The sequence below is a fragment of the Canis lupus genome, chromosome 12 (assembly GCF_003254725.2).
Source record: "Canis lupus dingo isolate Sandy chromosome 12, ASM325472v2, whole genome shotgun sequence".
NCBI lineage: Eukaryota > Metazoa > Chordata > Mammalia > Carnivora > Canidae > Canis > Canis lupus.
In genome coordinates this window covers 70,087,273-70,103,475 of record NC_064254.1, presented here as the reverse complement: position 1 = coordinate 70,103,475, position 16,203 = coordinate 70,087,273, and the positions used below count along the sequence as shown (strand labels likewise).

Here is a 16,203-nt window from a genome sequence, read left to right as displayed (position 1 = left end):
TCCAAAACACCAGGAATGAAATTTACAGTGTGTGTTGAGGGATCGGCTTTATTTAAAATGATAGATTCTGCTATTTTTCCAGTATGAGAAAAGAAAATGAGGGTTAAAAACGAAAGTAGATTTGATAGTCAGAAGTTCTCTTATGATGACTTCTATTTTCTCAGTGGAGTAGGAGGAAAGGTTCTCAGATGGAAATGCAAAGCAAAGAGCAGCTTTGAGAGACTTGAGAGGGGTGAGGTGGTGAGAGTTTGAAGCAGCATGAAAAATGGAAGCTGGCTAAGGAATTTTGGTCAGCTCCTTGATGGCCAGGTTGGAGAGCTCCGCTGAGAGGGGTGATCACAGATTTATGATGGCGAATTGCTCAGTATTAGTTTTCTTTCCTTTTTTTTAAAAAAAAAAATTTAAATTCAGTTTGCTGACATAATAACACCCAGTGCTCTTCCTATTAAGTGTCCTTCTTAAGGCCTGTCACCCAGTTACCACAATCCCCCGCCCACCTCCTCTTCTGCAACCCTTTGTCTGCTTCCCAGACTTAGGGGTCTCTCATGCTTTGTCACCCTCTCTGACTTTCCCCACTCAGTTCCCCTCCTCTCCTCTATAATCCCTTTACTATTTCTTATATTCCCCGTATCAGTGAGACCATATGATGATTGTCCTTTTACCATTGACTTACTTCACTCAGCATCATACCCTCCAGTTCCATCCACATTGAAGCAAATGGTGGGTATTTGTCGTTTCTAATGGCTGAGGAATATTCCATTGTACACACAGACCACATCTTCTTTAACCATCATCTGTTGATGGACACCGAGGCTCCTTCCACAGTTTAGGTCTTGTGGACATTGCTGCTATAAACATCGGGGTGCAGGTGTCCTGCCTTTTCACTGCATCAGTATCTTTAGGGTAAATCCCCAGCAGTGCAATTGCTGGGTCATAGGGCAGGTCTATTTTTAACTCTCTGAGGAACCTCCACACAGTTTTCCAGAGTGACTGCCCCAGGTCACATTCCCACCCACAGTGCAGGAGGGTTCCCCTTTCTCCACATCCTCTCCAACATTTGTGGTTTCCTGTCTTGTTAATTTTCCCCATTCTCACTGGTGTGAGGTGGAATCTCATTGTGGTTTTGATTTGTGTTTCCCTGATGGCAGGTGACGCAGAGCATTTTCTCATGTGCTTGTTGGCCATGTCTATGTCGTCTTTGGTGAAATTTCTGTTCATGTCTTTTGCCCATTTCATGATTGGATTGTTTGTTTCTTGGGTGTTGACTTTAATTAGTTCTTTTTTTTTTTTTTAAAGATTTTATTTATTTATCATGACAGACACACACAGAGAGAGAGAGGCAGAGACACAGGCGGAGGGAGAAGCAGGCTCCATGCAGGAGCCTGATGTGGGACTCGATCCCGGGTCTCCAGCATCACGCCCTGGCCCAAAGGCAGGCACTAAACCGCTGAGCCACCCAGGGATCCCCTAATTAGTTCTTTATAGATCTTGGATACTAGCCCTTTATCAGATAGGTCATTTGCAAATCTCTTCTCCCATTCTGTAGGGTGTCTTTTCGTTTTGTTGACTGTTTCTTTGCTGTGCAGAAGCTCTTTATCCTGATGAAATCCCAATAGTTCATTCTCACTTTTATTTCCTTTGCCTTCATAGTGTGTCTTACAAGAAGTTACTGAGGCCAAGTTCAAAGAGGTTGTTTCCTGTGTTCTCCTCTAGGATTTTGATGGATTTTTGTCTCACACTTAGATCATTCAACCATTTTGAGTTTATCTTTGTGTCTGGTCTAGGAGAATGGTCTAATTTCATTCTTCTGCAAGCAGCTGTCCAATTTTCCCAGCACCATTTGTTGAAGAGACTATCCTTTTTCCAGTGGATACTCTTTCCTGCTTTAGCAAATATTAGTTGCCCATAGAGTTTAGGGTCCATTTCTGGATTCTCTATTCTGTTCCGTTGATCTATGTGTCTGTTTTTGTGCCAGTACCATGCTGTCTTGATGACCACAGCTTTGTAATACAGCTTGAAGCCCAGCATTGAGATGCTCCCAGATTTGGTTTCCTTTTTCAACATTCTTTTGGCTATTCGGAGTCTTTCCGGTTCCATACAAATCTTAGGATTATTTGTTACAACTCTGTGAAGAAAGACCATGGTATTTTGATGGAGATTGCATTGAATGTGTACATTGCCCTGAGTAACATAGACATTTTCATAATATTTATTCTTCCAATCCATGAGCATGATGTTTTTCCATCTCTTCATGTCTTCCTCAATTTCTTTCATGAGTTTTCTGTAGTTTCTAGAGTATAGATCCTTTACCTCTTTGATTAGGCTTATTCCTAGGTATCTTAGGGTTTTGGGTGGGGTCTTTCTCTGGTTTGGGGATCAAGGTAATGCTGGTCGCATAGAATGAGTTTAGAAGTATTCTTTCTATTTCTATCCTTTGAAACAGCTTTAGTAGAATAGGTATTATTTCTTCTTTAAATGTTTGCTAGAATTCCCCTGGGAAGCCATCTGGCCCTGGATTTTTGTTTCTTGGGAGGTTTTTGATGACTGCAATTTCCTCTCTGGTTATTGGCCTGTTCAGATTTTCTATTTCTTCCTGTTTCAGTTTTGGTAATTTGTAGGTTTCCAGGAATGCAGCCATTTCTTGCAGATTGTCTAATTTGTTGGCATATAGCTGCTCATAATACATTTTAAAAAATCATTTGTAGTTCCTTGGCATTGGTTGTGATTTCTTCTCTTTCATTCATGATTTTATTAATTTGAGTCTTTTCTCTTTTCTTTTTAAAAAATCTCACTAGGGGTTTGTCTATCTTATTAATGTTTTCAAAGATTCAGCTCCTGGTTTCGTTGATCTGTTCTACAGTTCTTCTGGTCTCTATTTCATTGAATTCTGCTCTAATCTATTATTTCTCTTCTCCTGCTAGGCTTTATTTGCTGGTTCTTTCTCCAGTTCCTTTAGATGTAAAGTTACCTTGGGTAGTTGAGATTTTTCCAAAAATTTCAGGAAGGCTTGTATTGAAATGTATTTCCCTCTTAGGACCACCATTGCTGTATCCCAGAGGTTTTGAACAACTGTGCTTTCATTTTCATTGGTCTGCATGAATCTTTTTAATTCTTCACTAATTTCCTGGTTGATCCATTCATCTTTTAGTAGGATGCTCTTTAACCTCCAAGTGTTTGAGTTCCTTCCAAATTTCTTCTTGTGATTGAGTTTTAGTTTTAGTTTCAAAGCATTATAGTCTTAGCAGAGAATAATCCCAATCTTTTGGTTGAGATTTGTGACCCAGTATGTGGTCTATTCTGGAGAAAGTTCCAAATGCACTTGAAAAGAATATCTATTCAGTTGCATTAGGATGGAATGTTCTGTATATATCTGTGAAATCCATTTGGTCCAGTGTGTCATTCAAAGCCCTTGTTTCTTGGTGATCTTCTGCTTAAAAGATCTGTCATTAGCTGAGAGTGCCATATTGAAATCTCCTACTATTAACGTATTATTATCTATGTGTCTCTTTACTTTGGTTATTACGTGTTTGATATAATTGGCTGCTCCCACATTAGGCCATAAATATTCATAATTGTTGGGTTTTCTTGTTGGATAGACCCTTTAAGTATGATATAGGGTCCCTCTTCATCTCTTAGTACAGCCTTTGGTTTAAAATCTAATTTATCTGATATGAGGATTGTTACCCCAGCTTTCTTTTGAGGGCCATTTGAATGGTAAATGGCTCTCCACCCTCTCATTTTCAGTGTACTTCAATGAATCTCTTGGAGACAGCATGTAGATTGGCCTTGCTTTCTTGTCCAGTCTGATATCCTGTGTCTTTTGACTATCATTTAGCCCATTCAAATTCAGAGTAACTATTGAAAGATAGGAATTTAGTGTCATTGTATTACCTATACAATCCCTGTTTCTGCAGATTGTTTTCTTTGGGCTCCTTCTTTGCTTAGAGTCCCCCCTTAATATTTCTTGAGGAGCTGGTTTGGTGGTCACATATTCTTTCAGTTTCTGCCTATCCTGGAAGTTCTTTATCTCTCCTTCTATTCTGAATGAGAGCCTTGCTGGATAAAGTATTCTTCACCTTTCTCATTTAGGACCCTGAATATATCCTGCCAGCCCTTTCTGGCCTGACAAGTCTCTGTGGAGACGTCTGCTATCAATCTGATATTTCTCCCCATATAAGTTAGGAATCTCTTATCTTGACCTGCTTTTAGGATTTTCTCTTTATCTCTGAAATTTGCAAGCTTCACTATTATATGTTGGGGTGTTGACCAGTTTTTGTTGATTTGGGAGAGGTCCTCTAACTCTTACATATGAATGCTTGTTTTCTTCCCCAGTTTAGGAAAGTTCTCAGTTATGATTTGTTCAACATACTTTCTGGTCCTCTCTCTCTCCATGCCCTCTGGAATCCCAATAAGATGAATGCTATTCTTTCTCAAACTCACTTAATTCTTGGAATCTCTCTTCATGAGCTATTCGTTGTTTTTCTCTCTTTTCCTTAGCTTCCTTCCTTTCATCAACTTGTCTTCTATGTCACTCACTCTCTCTTCTGCCTCAGTAACTCTAGTTGTTAGAGCATCCAGTTCAGACTGCATCTCAGTTAAAGTATTTTTAATTTTGGTCTGATTAGATCTCATTTCTGCAGTAAGAGAATCTCTAGAGTCTTTTATGCTTTTTCCAAGAACCACCAGTAATTTTATAACTGTAATCCTGAATTCTGTCTTTGACATCTTACTTAAATCCATATCCATTAGATCTGTGGTAGAGAGTATTCTGGTTCTTTCTTTTGTGATGAATTCTTCCTTCTAGTCATTTTTTTTTCCAGTGCAGAATGGCTGTATGAGTGAGCCGAGGCAAAAATATCAACCAACACTTAAGCAAAATACACCCCAAACAATTCCAAGGAAGTCAGGGACCAGAGAATAAAAGGAAAAAAACAAACAAACAAACAAAAAACAAAAAAAACCAATGAAAGTGAAAAACAAATTTTTTAAAAAATAGTAAAACATTTAAAAAGTGTGGAGGGAAGGAAATGATGGGAGAGAGAGAATATACTCACAGAATGGACCAAGACAATGATCCTCTTGGTTCTGAGTGTGTTTTGGTCTGTATGTTAGAAGGTACTAAGTTCCAAATTGATATAAAAAAGCAAAATTTATATAGAGAAACAACAGTAACAACAGCAAAAACAAAAACGAGAAGAAAAAAGAGAGGGGTAGAATGGGAAGAAAGAGAGAATATAGTCTCACAGAATAGACTAACATGGTGCTCCACTTGGTTCTGAGTGTATTTTGGTCTGTATGTTAGAAGGTACTAAATCTTAAAATCATAAAAGAAAACAAATAAAAAAGTCCTCTCAAATACCCAAAACTTACATATTTACAAAAATATGTTGAAAGGAAGCCAAAAATGAAGAATGTATCTATGACATATCATTGTAAAAAAATGCAAGTCAAAAAGGAAAAAACTGAAAAATGAAGAGTGGATAAAATATTGTAGTTGAGGCAGGAAAAAAGAAAGAATATTTGATATTTTTAACCTGAAAGATGAACAAATCATAAGGAAAAAAACCTCGAGTTCTATATACTATTTTCCCTCAGACCTGGAGCTTTCCAGAACTGCTTGGTCAGTAAACTTGCTGTTCCCCTGTTTTTCCAGCAGTTCTGGGGAAGGGGCCCGCTGTGCTCATTCCCAGGTGTCTGTGTCTGGGCGGAGGTGCCTCACCCCTTGCCAGGTGGCTGGGCTCAGTGTGAGCTGTCTGCCCTGGTAGGACTTTGTTCCCTGGAGGCCATGCCTCACCCAGGTGAAAAGAGAGAAAAAAAAAATAAATAGCTGCAGCCAGATCTCCAGCCCTAGAACCAAGAGCTCCCAGCAGGTACCAACCTGCAGACTCTTATGTGCACTGGCGGAGATCCCGCTGGGGGCAGGCAAGGGGACACTGATTTCTACAGTTTGAAGGGCACTGGGAGAGCTTTCATGGGCTTGTGCATTCACTGGCTCTGCCCCTCCTGGTGGGAACGGGGGATAGTCCACTTCTGTCCCCTGCCAGGCCCTGGGGCAGACAGCATTCACCCGCTCGAGTGTGCACCTGCTCCACCTCTTCCAGATGCCCGCAGCGGGCTGTTGCATTCCAGTCCTTTACTGGGACCTAGTGCGGCAGCGGTCCCCCAACCTAACCATGGTTTACAGTTTATGGCACAAACTGAGCTCTCTCCTGGGCTCGCTCACCCAAACCCGTTTGCCACTCCAACGCTTGGGGATTTTGGCAGTGTAGGCCTCTGCATACTATTCTGTGCCTCCGGGAGTATTGAGACCGCACTGCCCGTCCTGCGAGCACTTCTCAGGCAGGGAAAACTCTCTCTGGAGCAGATTCCTAAAGGTCCCGATTGTGCGCTGTATCACTTTCCCGCAGAGGCCTGACAAAGGCTCCCTCCCCCTCGCGTTTATCTTCAGATATATCCCCTCTGCTTCTCTTCTCCTTGCACCTTGCAAGGAGCAGACACCTTTCCCTTTGTAGTGTTCCAGCTACTCTTTCTTTACATCTCAGGTGGAATTCATAGGTGCTCAGGATGGGTTGAAAGTTATCCAGCTAAATTTGGGGGACCAGATGAAACGAGGACCCTACTCTTCCACCGTCTTGCCTTCTTCCCCAAATATTACTTTTCACTTGCACCATGCAACACTGAACCAAACCTGGTAAGCTGCATGGAGAAAGTAAACAGGTGAGGTCACCGGTTTTGGGGTTTGGCCAAGGAGACGCTATGGAAAGACAGTGGGGCCGGGGAGCCCAGAGCGTTGGTAAGAGAGGAGGCAGAATGTTTAACCACAAAATCTAAGCAGGGTAATTATGGGACTAAAGAGAGGACAGGGCTGTTAGGCAAGGGAAGAGTAGAAGAGGACCAGAGGTCCTGATGAGCTCCAAGCACTCATTTTAGATCCAGTATATATTTGATGAATACTCAATTGATAGCATGGGATAGAGGCCCATTTCCACGTGCAAGCACCAAAGATCACTGGACTCTCATCCGAATAGCTCTCTCTCCATTACCAACACCTCTGCTCCAACTGAGGGGTTCATTCATTGAATCGGAGTATGTCATCCTGCCTTTGAACATTTTGTCCTAATAATATCCTGTGCTAATGCCTATTCCATTCCCTTTTGCCTATTCAAATCTTACTCATATTTTAATGTTCAGGTCTGACTTTCACAAAACTTGTGGCTCAGAAATAGCACAAGGGAAAAACAAAATCCTCGGACATTTACTGAGCACCTATTATGTTCCAGGACATGTACTGATCACATGCAGTTCTGATTCAATTTGGGCATTGGAGCACTCATCTTCCCTTTGAAAGTGAATTGTCCTTATTGTCTTTAGCACTCTATGGCATGGTATGGTTTACTTGTATCAAGAGTTTTTTTTTTTTTTTTTAAGATTTTATTTATTTGAAAGAGAGAAGGGAAGAACACAAAGGGAGAGTAAGAGGGAGAAGCAGACTCCCTGCTGAGCAGAAAGCCTGATGTGGGAACGATCCCAGGACCCCGGGATCACTCCCTGAGCCGAAGGCAGATGCTCAACCACTGAGCCACCCAGGTGTCCCATCTTTTTTTTTTTTTTTTTTCTGGGTTAATTATGTTGTGTCTTCTGTAGCATCTTTCAGAATGGATTGGGCATAGAGACATAGTTCATAAATTAAGAATGTGAAAATACACATAATAGACTGAAGAGTATGGAAAAAAGGAGAAGTGTGAGTGCCAACCGTCATTCTTTGTAGGTGCTAGGGATTGGGAAAATTTGAAAATTATTGTCCTAGTGTTACAAAATCATTAACATATCTTCTAAAGGCAAGTAATTTACTGCTGATTCAATAGACTCAGACTTGATATATTTGTTATGGAACATCTTCAATTCTACATGACTCTCACTTGAAAAGCAGTCAACAATGGATAGAGACATGGATTTCTTTTTATTAGTTGTGTTTCCATATTTTATAGTTGACAATTCAGTAAAATATAGTTCAGTAATTTATTTCAAAAAATAAATACTGTATAATTTGGGTAGTTTTGCATTAAAAAGGTTAGTATTGTTGAGAAAAATAGTATTTAAATTAAAGTTAGCTAAAAGTTTAAAAGACTTGACCCATATAAAATATAGTGGTGTTTATAAGTCAGATATCAATGCCAATAGTTCAAATTTTAGCAACAACAGAGTAATGTTTTGGAGTTAAATCACTGGAATTGGCTCATTAAAGCTATTTTGTAGCATCTCGTTGAGAAATGGCTATGAATTTTTCTTTAATGAATCATCAAAACTTTCTTCTCGTCCTCTTCCAAATTCTCCTCCTACTTCATTTTAAGGAGGTTTATAATATTTTTACATTCAAAAGCTAAACTTCACTTAAAGGATTTGCCAACATGATGTTCATTTCACAGACAAATTAATTCAAGCACAGACAAGTTATACTTGTCTGAGTTTCTGCAGAAAGTTTTTGCCGGAACCAGCAATAGAACTGGAGTTTCCTATTTGCAAATGAGGTAACTATTTTAGAACACTCTCTGCTGTATGTTTAGTGGGTAAAGATGGTCAAACTTGTTATACAAGATGAATGGATCAGAGCCTTTTCACAACATCACCTTCTTCATGGAGATCTTTGGTTTCTTCACTAACCTCAATTAAGTTTACTAAAGGAGTGTTGATTTTAGGGAAAATTTACAAAATATTTCAGTATTTTGAGGGCTCAGCAATCTCTTACTATGGAAAAGGGGGGCTTCTTCTATTCCATTTCTATTACAAATGTACAGTGACATATATCATTGAGATGACAAAACCTTTGTAATTCATAGGTGTATATAATACTCTGATATACCATAACAGTGGAGTGTAGGTTTTCATACATGCTATTTTACTTTCCAAATGTAAGGTTATTTTTTCTTGTTATAATAGAAATATATGCATATTATAGAAAAATTAGAAAACAGACACATAAATAGAAGGAAAATAAAAAAATACTACTCTGAGTTAAACTCTTTGGCACTTTGGTGAGTTTAGTTCCATACCCATCCCACTTCTCTATGTAGATGTTTATGGATATATATATACACACACACACATATCTTTATATATACACATACACATATCTTTAACACCATATATACATTTTTTAACTTGCCCGTATAGTTAATAATAATAACCTTTACATGCCATTATGTACCGATAGCTGTATTTTATATTTTTGCAACATTATTTTTAGTAGCTGTACACTATACTATTATGCAGGTACATTCTACTCTATTTGACCACTTTCTATTATTGGACACTCGATTGTTTCTAACATTTTGTTATTACAATCAGCACAGTAATATACCTACTTTCACATATATCTTTTTGCACTTTCTTCATTATTTCCCGAGGCTAAATTTCCAGAGGAATCACTAGGCCAAAGTCCTGGGCATTTAAAAGTCTGATAATTATCAGCTAAATTGTTCTCCAGAAGGTCTTATAATTTACCCTGTGACCAAATAAATGTGAGAATGTCTCTCTTCTCTCACTAACAAAAATTAAACTATTAATTTTCATCATCTCATTCTGATTTTTACAGTAACTGTGAGATAGCAGAACAGATTAGAAAAACTGCTAATGGTCACACATTGAGAAAGTCACAAGAGTGGGAGTCAAGGTTTCTGACCAGCCCTACCACACATTTCTTTTATATCACACATTTCTCACCATCTTGCTGTTGATGGTGGCAATTCCAAGAAAACCATCAGGAAAGAACCTGAGTGGGAATTCTTGCATGTCACAGCCTGACTCATGTCTGTGTGACTGGCAGTGCTCTGGCCTCCAGCCATTGGACTGTGGGTGGCACAATTCTGGAGCTCTGAATAAGAGGCTATGCTATCACAGTGCTTGTCCAGGCCAGCACTGAAGCCAATAGAAAAGGGAGGAGGAAAGAAGCAGTTGAGGGTCACCAACTTACAGGCCTTGTAAGATGGCCCTGAAACTTTTTGAGTCTTGCCCTATATTGTGGTTGAAATAATGCAGGCCATCCATCTGATCTGAAGATTTTTAATTGGTGGGTTTATTTTGTTTTATTGTAAGATTCATACAAACAGAATTCTATTTTTGTTTTCATTTACACAAACACTCAAGTATCCAAGTTCTCGTGAGTGAAACAACAAAAAGAGGTGGTAAAAGAGATTGCCTTTTGGATAGAAAGATGTAAAAGTGAGATTTTTTTCCCCCTTTGGTATTATATGGTTGGGTAAATTTAACTCAAATTTCAAGAAAGAAAAAAAAAAAACAATAACGAGTTCAATCATGTGTTTGCAAAGTTGTAGAAACTATTTGGCTAAAGAATCATGTAGGAAACGGTTGTGCGAAGGTGCAAGTGATACGAAGGGCTGATAAGCCAGTGGTGGTAGTAGGTGGTGTGGAGTCAGGGCGATAACCAGGTACAGGCTCTGTCTTTGGGGGTGTCTCGTTGTGTGGTGGCCAGAGGAGTGCTCCAGGAAGCCTTCCTGACCACGAGTCTTTTTTTTTTTTTAAAGATTTTATTTATTTATTCATGAGACACACACACAGAGGGATAGAGAGAGAGAGAGGCAGAGACACAGGCAGAGGGAGAAGCAGGCTCCATGCAGGGAGCCCGACGTGGGACTCGATCCTAGGACTCCAGGATCATGCCCTGAGCCAAAGGCAGACGCTCAACCACTGAGCCACTCAGGCGTCCCCACGAGCCTTGACTTGATTCACTTGTTCTCTTCTGTGCTTCAATCCTGCTCTGCTCTCGTCATCAAACCTGCATCATAAATCGAAGTCACTGATTCACCTGTCTGTTGTGCTTGTTGGACAGTGAGCTTCCGGAGGGCAGGAATTGTGTTTTGCTGTGCACTGTGTTCACCTGGAAAGGCTGCCTAGAAGAGAGATGGTGGGAACTTGGTAGATAAAATCAAATTATAATATAGGAAACATAGCATCAGAGTTTATCATTTTGGAGTAGTAATTGTGTTTTGGTGGTTATATTCACTGCCTCTCAACAATAGGGGGTTATACTCTTCAAATTGATTAAATAAATTTATATTACATTAATACATTTCAGTCTTTATTAATTTTGCAAACTTGGACAAATTATTTAATCTACAACCTCAGGTTTTCTGCAAAGTAAAAGTGTTAGACTAGATCAATAATTCTCAGTGATGTTTGTGAGACCTATCCTGATATTCAGAGATGGGGTAGGATATATCAGGATATTTATTAGGATATTTGTGGTTTGGAAAACCATTCTCCATATCATTGTATAATTTTATATTTGGAAAAGGAAATGAAAGGTATTATTTCTATAATATTAAACAGTAGGAAAAAACAAGTTCTGGAAAATGTTGACTCCTAGGTTTCACAGAGGTTGGGAGCCGACTCTTTTTGGGAGGTTGTATTAGAATCTCTAGCACAGGTGTGGGAGGGACCATAATTTACATTATTTTATGTTTTTCAATGAGTTCAACAAATGTGAGAGATACTGCATTAATTAAGAAGAAGCTCTAATCACCTACGATTTCATCATGGCTGACATATACCTTGTTTTTTCTTTGGATTTATTGAAAAGTTCACTTACTTTCTTTTTTTTTTTTTTTTAACTTATGTCATTTTGAAGAAAGGCAAAACTGTAGATCACATTAAGACAAAGCTCAGAAAAATAAAGAAGATAAGAAAACCAGTCAGACTGAGTTACTGAAGTATCAATGTGTAGAACTGTTGTTACTTCATGGACTTGCCCACATCCTTAAGGGTCGGGCAATAGCTTAATTTAATTGTAGCTTAAAAGATCCTGAAAAGAGTTGAAACACAGCATAGCATGTTTGGGTGACTGGTTGCTGCCTTTTTGAAGAACCAGAGGCTGTGTTCTCATGGTGCTTGGAGACCCTACTTGAAGGATTTCTTTAAGGGTAACTCTGCTGTTTGGTGTCTGAATGACTTCTCCATACGATGAAATACTTCCAGATCTGCACAATTCTCATACACTTTTCCTGTCATGAGTATCCATAGCCACAACAAAAGTATAAAATGATTGGAAATGCCATACAAATTAAAAAAAAAAAAAAAGACCGAAAGGTCACCCTATTATAGCAGTTGATACACAATTGACTTCTTGCAATATCCTCTTCCTGGGGCTTTCCTCAGCTGGTTAGTGTTGGGGACAGCTGGGCTGTTTATACTCTGTAACTGTTGGACACCTGGTCCATGCTCTTCAACCCCTCTGGTACCTCGATGACTTGATCACACTCCTGTTGTCCCATGAATCAAGTGAACCATGATATTTTTCATACTACTTATAGGCCAACGTGGGCTACTTTTACTGTCTATTTTGCCTCTGTGTATATCAGATATACAGAAGCAGAACCCATTTGTCCTGTTTTATGGTATTTTTAGCTCAGATTCGAAACTACTACATAGCTTTAGACTAAGGGCGTTGTTAAATTGTAAGCAGAGTTTATGCATTTAGAGTAGCAAGTCTAAAATTTGACTTTTGGACCTAAATCTTGAGTACTTAGAGTACTAACTCTCTTAGTTTAGAAGTCCAAGTCTTCTGAAGAGCAGATGTCAAGAAAAGATTACCTGGGCAAGAGAGTAATTGGGGGAAATGCTTGTGAAGGAGAAAAAGGGGTGGGGAGTATGAGTAGGCAAGAGCAAGCTTCAGGAGAGAAGAGATGATCTGGTTGGAAGCAGCTGCAGACCACAGTCCAGTTCTGAGAAAGCCTCAGCTATGCCAGTAGGGATCCCTGAGCTCCCTGAGCTCACATCCTATCAGAGGAGACCTGACCAGGCAGAAATGGCCCAGGTTTCCTACCCCCACTGTGTTCTCCTTGTCTGGGAGCAGCCGATGGGAAGGAGACCTAACTCTAATGCTGCAGTGGATCCAAAGTTATGTCAGTTTGAGGCTGTCAGACAGCTATGTTCCCTGCTGCAGGTGCTCTGGAAGGGAGAGTTCAAAGAGGGTAACTTCATGGCCACCCAAGTGCCTAAGCATGTGACCTGAAATCCTCAGGATCCTCAGCAGAACTTTCCAAAGCTTATGGGCATTTCCCCCCTCTTTTCTCCACGCCCATCTCCAGCCTAATGTATAGCAATTCAGTCCATTCTTAGACTCTCAGTTCCCTCAGAACCAGTTTAGGTAGAGAAGCTACACCTCTGGAGGCTCACTGTGTTTGGCTTTTTATTTCCTAGCCGATAAAATCACTCCTTAAAAAAAAAAAATCCTAATTCCACAAACATTTAGGGATGAAATTCCTAGCACTGGGGTAAATACAGAGGACAGAAGATAAATCAGACACATCAACAGACCCATATCCTAGAGAGGTGCATATGTATTAGCAGAAATTTTAATAATGTGATAAATAGAAGACTAGACTGGACACAGATGGGGGACTAGCTTGGCCAGCCTGGGCAAAGTCTGAGCAGAGTCCTCAAGGACAAATACAACTTACTCAGACAGAAAAATGCAGTCAGAGCAAGTCTAGGCAGAAAGAAAGTATGAGGAACGGACTATAAGAAATGGAGCATTCCTGGAAGATAAAGGGTCAGACTTAGAGGTAGGCAAGATCCAGATTTATGCTTGGGAACTTGTACTCGATGGTGTTAGCCATGGTCACAGGTGCCCTTTACAAGTGGGGCAGAGGACTTGGGTGGGTAAGACCAGGGAACAGTAGGAAGCCATTGCCTATTGAATATTTATTTCCATCCATTCACTGACATTTTTGTAGGAGGATAGGAATCCTGGGGAAAGACTGACTTACATCCAAAAGATGTGGATTCCAAACTCAGCATCACAGCTCACCATAGTTAGACCAGTCACATAATTCCAGAAAACAGACATTTCTGTTATTTAGAAGTGGGAAATAATGACACTTGGCTTGACCCCTATGGAACTATTGTGAGGATCAAATGAGCTGAGACAAGACTTTTTGTAAACTTTCAGTCTGTGAAAAGTAAGGGACTGTTATCATGTACTGCTCAGGAAATAACAGCACCTGGGAAAACCCACAGAGTGTGGTTTTGTAAGAAGTTGCTCAGCCTTCAAGGGAGAAAATGCCTGGCTCAACATTGGCCAAGAGGAACAGATCTGGGAAATTACGACATGAAGTAAAGCAAATGGGGCTTCTGTTTTGCTTCTGGAAATCACCAGTTCTTAATTGTCATTCTCATTGTTTACCCTTCCTCACCTTGGGTCGTTCTGAAATGAGAGGAAGTTTGGTCGGGTCAGGGAGTACTACTAATGAGGCAGAGGAGATGGTTCAACTTACTGGATGTAACAAATAGAAACTGAGCCACTTTAATGTGGGGAAGGTGGTAGGCTAGACATCGGGCATGTGAGTGGGCTTTCGTATAAGGATGAGAAACAAGTTCAGCTTTACCAGGAAACTTTCCAACTCTTCAGGAGTACTATGGGAATCCCTGTCTTCTCATATTCCTAGGGAGAAATAGTATATATTATCAGATAAATAATATTTGCCCTTTAACTCCTCATCTGGAAAAAAAAATCCTTCCTTTATTAGCTTGGTTTTGATGATGATTTGTTCAATTCTCAGGGAAGAAGCTACTAAAAATATAATCAATATACTCAATGTTGGTGAGACCCAGAGGCCAGGCCTTATACATACATTATCAGTACACATATAAAGATATGGAAAATCTCCAAAAAAAAAAAAAAATCCCATGATAGAGACTATTCTTAGAATAGCATTGTTTTCTTTAAAAAGTTACCTATTGGGCAGCCTGGGTGGCTCAGCGGTTTAGTGCTGCCTTCAGCCCAGGGCCTGATCCTAGAGACCCGGGATTGAATCCCCTGTCGGGGTCCCTGCATGGAGCCCACTTCTCCTTCTGCCTGTGTCTCTGTCTCTGTCTCTCTCATGAATAAATAAAATCTTAATAAATAAATAAATAAATAAATAAATAAATAGTTATCTATTCCATGAAGAACAAAAAATTTTATAGAGGAATCAGTCTAGAACTATTGGTGTATCCGTTTAGACAACTGGTTGATTTAAAAAAGGGATTTGCTGGCAAAAATGTTAATTACTTTCTCTTGAGTACTTGTATGTTAGGTTGATCTTTGCCATCTTAAAACAAAACCAAAACCAGACAAAAGACTAAGGGACTTTTTAATACTGATCAGATGTCCTCTGAAAGACGTGGACTTTTGGAAAAGAATTCCCCAAGGAAGATGGTTGCTGAGATCGATTCACTCAGTACCAAGACCAGCCACTTCTGTTTTTTTTTTTTTTTTTTTTTAACTAAAGTTTAGAGGGCAGAAAGTGAAAAGCCTTTCCAGTTTAATTCTGAGGACCCACATGGCTCCATCATGCACATGCAAGTGTGCGTTTGTTATTGCTGTGTAACAAATTACATGGATTTAGTGGCTTAAAATAACATCATTTGTTGGCTCAGTTTCTACAGATCGGAGGTATGGGCACAGGGTAGCTGGACCCTCTGCTCAGGGCTTCTTCCACAAGATGCTGGCCAGGCCTAGGCTTTCATCAGGCTTCTCTTCCAAGCTCACGGCCTGGTCGCTGGCAGAATTGAGTTGCGTACGGTCGTAGGAGTAAGCTCCCTGCTCTCTTGCTGGGGTCATTCCCCGCAGGCCGAGCCTTCTTGACATTCTCTGCCCTGTGGTGCCGTCTACACATGGCAGTTTGCTCCTTCAAGGCCAAGAGGAGAGTGTCTCTGGCTTCAAATCTCTGACTTCTTTTAAGGACTCATTTAATTGGGTCAGATCCACGCAGGGTAACTCTCCTTGGATTAATTCCCAGCCAATTGACGGGAGACTTTAGTTACATTCACAAGACCCCTTTTTGTTGTATAAAGGAATATAATCATGGAAATGATATCCCATCATATTCACAAGTTCTGCTCACACTCAAAGAAAGGGTATTGTGGTGCGTATTTACATCGGGGAGCAGGAATCTTGGGGGCCATCTCAGGACGCTGCCTGCCACCCATACCGTGGCGAGGGACAAGTAACCAAAAGCAGTGAGGACTGTTACCTGGGACATAAAGCCTTGATTGAGACAACAGGATCATAAACGACCTCTCTATATATCCATTAAATGTGTGTAATTCTGCGTTGTCTTTATAGATTCATAGTATGTCAAAGCAAGAAGAGCACTTCTAGTTCCATGGCTTTTTCCAACTATATATATATATATATTAAGATTG

General features: G+C 40.0%; 1 long non-coding RNA gene across 1 annotated transcript; it reads right to left on the bottom strand.

Moving 5' to 3' along the window:
* Nucleotides 1-10,050: 10,050 nt before the first annotated feature.
* On the bottom strand, nucleotides 10,051-14,460 carry LOC125752281 (uncharacterized). The gene is made up of 2 exons (XR_007401397.1): nucleotides 14,292-14,460; nucleotides 10,051-10,907 (listed from the first exon to the last, which is right to left on the bottom strand). It is a non-coding gene; the product is annotated as an uncharacterized LOC125752281 (long non-coding RNA).
* Between the last annotated feature and the right edge of the window lie 1,743 nt (nucleotides 14,461-16,203).